General features: G+C 48.1%; 1 long non-coding RNA gene across 1 annotated transcript in view; it reads left to right on the top strand.

Annotated features, from left to right (window-relative positions):
- Window positions 1-5,000, top strand: part of LOC123980747 — a 9,631-nt gene that overhangs the window by 2,236 nt on the left and 2,395 nt on the right. The gene's annotated exons all lie outside the window — the stretch shown is intronic.

Consider the following 5,000-nt stretch of genomic DNA (forward strand, 5'->3'; position numbering starts at 1 on the left):
TGTTTGTTAAAAATCCTCCTGAGTTTCTCTGATACTCCAGACACGTATGGAATCACAATGTTGTTGCGTTTGACCTTCTTTTCCTCCCCTGTAGTTTTGTTCTTCTTGGATCTTGTGGCTGTCTTCACAAAGGTCCATTTAGGGTATCCACAGGCTGTAAGTGCCCCCTTCAGGTGGTTCTGTTCCTTCTCTCTGGCTTGGGCGCTTGTTGGTATGTTTTCTGCTCTGTGGTGCAGTGTTCTCATGACCCCTAGCTTGTGCTCCAGTGGGTGGTGGGAATCGAACAGTAGGTATTGGTCTGTGTGTGTGGGTTTTCTGTAAACACCAATCTGCAGGCTCCTGTCCTCTTCAATGTGTACAGCGCAGTCCAGGAAGGCCAAACTGTTGTTGTGAACATCTTCTTGTGTGAAGTTGAAAATCTAAAATCCAAACCATCAGTCTCTCTAACAGCCATTTCAAAAACCGTATGGTAAAGTTCTCAGATCAGGAAAAACTCTGCATTTCGTGTACATGACTTGAAACCTTTTGGCAATTGTTATTTTTTTTAGTTTGAAATCCCAGAGTTAAGCACAGCTGTAGCAGATAGAGAATGCAAACTCAGTTTTATCATCAGTCCATTTAAACTTATGTTTTTTACGTATCACATCTGACATATTTTGTTTACTAGCTGATAATTAAGATGTTGCAGGCAAAACACATGATCAGTCTAAGAAAGTAACACAGAAGATGACAATACAGTGAGAAGAAATAAATATTATTACAATATAGGTGACAACAACTAACGCCACTGGTTGGTCAGGTTGTGATCTATAAAAAACAAACTCGTTGAAGACATTGAAAATGTGCAGGACGCACATTTTCAATGTCTTTAACGAGTTTGTAAGTAAGTAAACTCTGAACCATGTGTACACACATAAAGAGGAGAAACGAGAAATGGCGACTCATATGGCAGAAGGATGAAACTGTTTGAAGTGAATAGTCCTACAACTGTGTAAAATATATCAAAATATTACCTCTGAGTAGTATAGCTTAAAGCCTAAAGCCTTTCTAAATAATCAGACACTTGTTTGATTGATTCTCCCTGAAGTTCGCTATAACCCCCCCCCCCAAAAAACAAACAAACAGGCACACAAAAACCATGACTGAGGATAATAAACATAAACGGAGATTCTGTTTCTGCAAAAGAACACCTCAAACCGTTTAATCAGGAATCATATTAATTACTTGTATGCAGTACAATTTATTCTCATAAATAAGGTGAACAGGAGACAAATTACATTTAAATTGATGCCGTTTTCAATGCGTCAGTCGAGCAAATACTAGTACATAGTTTCATATTATATATTTATCACATGTTCGCTTCCTAATCGAGCCAAACGCTGTGCGCCAGCGTATGGAATGTGATGTTTGTTATGGAAAATAACACTGTTTCATTGTCATTTACAACAAGTCAGAGGCTATTTCTTTTAACTCATCGCCATCGTTGTGAAGTAAGTGGACTGTTTGTGTAACCTAAATACATGTTTAAACACAGGTGGAATGCATTTGGTTTACTCTCTTTTCAAACGGGGGGAATCCAAATTAGTACCGGGGTCATCCCGTCTTGCGGGTGTGTGTATGTGTCCCTTCGGTCAGAGACGTCACTACTCAGGAGGAATGCCCGGTTCCTGCAGATCGGTAATAAAGGGAGTGGAGCCCCGGCGCCCCTTCTCCTCTGGTGCATGAGCGTTGCATGAAAGGGCATTTTTGGCAACAGGAAAAGACACATTTTATGCTGTAATGTACAACTCCCAGCAGGTCGGACATATCAACTTCAAAACTGTCCCAGAAAACCCTTAACATATTGATGAGGCCATGATGTAAAACTTGAGTTTGCAGTTAACGGCGTGGCAGTGGCAGCGAGGTTAAACTCTTTGCCTTTGAAGTTGTTGTAACTTCAGTGTACATGCTCACATAACTGTCCCACCCCGAACACAGATGATGATGGATAACAAGTGTGACAGTGTATTAAATGTAAATGTCTGTGCTGTTAGAAAGATGTGTTCTGTTGTTAATGATGAACGGGGGTTACATACTGTAACCCGGATTCTATGAGTATAGGCGCAGCCCTCTAAGGCTATCGCTATTGGGTTTACCCCTTCCGTGCACCTGCGCAGCACTGAGAATTTTATTCTACGCCCACCCACAGCGTGGGCCTCTCCTAAGTCCACACCTTGTATATATATGTGGTGATGGCGCATAGATAAGATGCTTGCCTTTTTGTCCCTGAGCAAGACACTTGTCAAAGGTGTGTGACCTCTGACATCTATAGCCATTGTAAGTCACTTTGGATAAAAGCGTCAGCTAAATAAATAAATGTAAATGTAAATATATACAACGGTGAGACCCAGCCTTCAGCTCCCAAATGCCTTTTCTTCAGCACTGAGAACCAAGGTCCAGTGAGGCTTACAACTTAGAGGGCTTTGCCTATACTCATAGAATCCAAGTTACAGTACGTAACCCCTGTTCTATTTCGTATAGGCTTCACCCTCTAAAGCTATTGCTATTGGGTTAGAGGTAAAGCAGGATGAGTCAACGCCTCACTGGCCTAGTCAGAGAGAGACAGGAGACATCCTGCAGGTAGAAATGGCCAAAAGAGCAAGAGGACGACCAGGAGGCCGCCGTGCAGATGTCGTCCACTGTCATCCCACCATGCAACTCCACTGATGAGGAGACGCCTCTCGTGGAGTGCGCTCTGATGCCATCCGGGGGAGACTCCCCGGCAGACACGTAAGCCTGGGAAATGGCATCGCCAGTGAGACAGGCGTTGCGTCGACAGGGGAAGTCCCTTGGACCACTCTACTGTAGTGCACAAACAGATGCTGCGAATGGTGCCAGGCGACCGTGCACGCCACATAGCAGGACAGTGCTCACACTGGGCAGACGAGGTGGGATGTGGCGTCCTCCGCCGACCCATGGGGGGGGAGGGAAAAAGCCCGAGAGGGTGATGACCCGCGACCGAAAGGAGCTCATAATGCTTTTAGGCATGAATGTCGGGTAAGGGCGCAGGATGGCCGATGACCCATGGGGGACCTGCCTTGAAAGGGCGGGTCTGGCGCAGAAAGAGGGATCTGCATGGGTGTCCCCCCCCCCCCTCCCGGATGCACTCGCGGGTCCACCGCCATTCTGCAACCCTGCCGCTCTCAGGAGAGGGGAGGCGGAGGCGGCCACGGTCGCCTGGAGGTCCACACAAGGTGGGGCTACCACTCTTGTGGGCTCATAGCCATGCCGCTCCCTTGGAGGGGCAGAGGCAGGCAACCGGGTAGCGGGTCTGCTCGTGACCGCGTTGCCAGAAAGCATAACATCTGGCCGCAGCTGGGCCGGGTAAGACGGAAGAAACGAGCTGAGTGGCGACCATGGTCAGGGGTGAGGGCTGGGAAATGAGTGAGAATGTTCCTCGTAGCCTCTGGGAGGACGGACTGCTGGAGCCACAGGATCCGGTGGATCTGGGTCTGCCAGACGGCCATCTGGGCAGTGGTGACGGCTGAGGCGATGCTAGCACCCATGCTAATGTCCTCTTTTTTTTTGGTGGTGGAATTAGCCACCAGCTTGGTGAAGGAGAATGCTATGGGAGGGACTGGGGGACTGGGGGAAATCCCAGATCTGCTGGATCCTTAGGTGGAGCCCTTAGTGATGGGACGTAAGTGGAGACCGGGGTCCATGGCAGCACCCTAGCCGGCTGGCTAAGGGGCCATTTCATCCGGATGTAAATGCTCCGTACTTGTATAGCGCCTTTCTAGACACACTGAAAGTGCTCAAACGGAAACTAACATTCACACTCACTCATACACATACACTCATGCATTCATACATTCAGTATCTTGCTCAACCGACACGCAACCTGGGGATTGAACCGCTGACCTTCCGATTAATGGCCAACCCGCTCTACCTCCTGAGCCATGGATGGAAGGGGTGGAAACATCGCCGGAGAGAGCCCCCTCGAGGCTGGGATCACCCTCGTGAAGACCAGGGTTGATGTCTGGAGGTTGGAATGGCTGAAGAGGAGAGAGGCTGGGGGACCCGTGGGGGGAGAGGGCGGAGTCGTCTGACTCCTGTTCCTCTGGCAACAGCATCCCCATCGCTTCGTCCAGCAGGTGTGTGGGCTCCCACACTTCCTCGTCAAGGAAGACGAAGTTATCCGCACGGCGTTGACGCTCCTCGGTGGAGAGGAGAGCACAGTACAGGCAGCGTGACTCAAGGGTGAGAGCCCATCCGGCGTGCGCTGGGCCGAGGCAAGCCTCACATTGGGGACGGCGACCCCCCGGCAGGATGAAGTCCATCTTGCAGACGTCACACAGCCGGATGGAAGTGGCATCGTCTCGCCTCGGCAGGTAGGAAGACATCGTTCTTCTCACTGCAACCAGGTTTCTCTTTTTCTTCTATTTCTGTCTTCTTTGCTCTTAGACGTCAAGCTCAGTGCTGAAGAAAATAGGGAGCCGAAGGCTGGGTCTCACCGTTGCATATATACAAGGTGCGGATGTAGGAGAGGCCCACGCTGTGGGTGGGCGTAGACTAAAGTTCTCAGTGCCACGCAGGCACGCGGAAGGGGTAAACCCAATATTGATAGCCTTAGAGGGCGATGCCTGTATTCCACACATTTTTGGAAAAATCGCATTGGAGACAATAAACCAAAAAGAAAGAGTTTAAGCATTTCAATTTCAAAACACTGTTCATGATATCAAAATCAGTCCCATTCATACCGCCATCTTCATAGTTTTAACCATGTCAGTCTTCCTTATATAACGGAATTTATTTCTCCACATGAAGTTAAAATTGATTGTATTCACTGCTTTGATCATACTCACTGATATGGGTAAGGAGAAAGCCGGGTAAATGAGTCTGGACAAACTATCTGTTGTAGAGAGTAGAACCCTTCCTAAGATTGTGACGTCGCTCTGCAGCCACCTATTTAGAATTGACTTACATTTGTCTGATTCCACGTATTCATATAGCCAATTGTT

Source organism: Micropterus dolomieu, linkage group LG12 (genome assembly GCF_021292245.1).
Source record: "Micropterus dolomieu isolate WLL.071019.BEF.003 ecotype Adirondacks linkage group LG12, ASM2129224v1, whole genome shotgun sequence".
NCBI lineage: Eukaryota > Metazoa > Chordata > Actinopteri > Centrarchiformes > Centrarchidae > Micropterus > Micropterus dolomieu.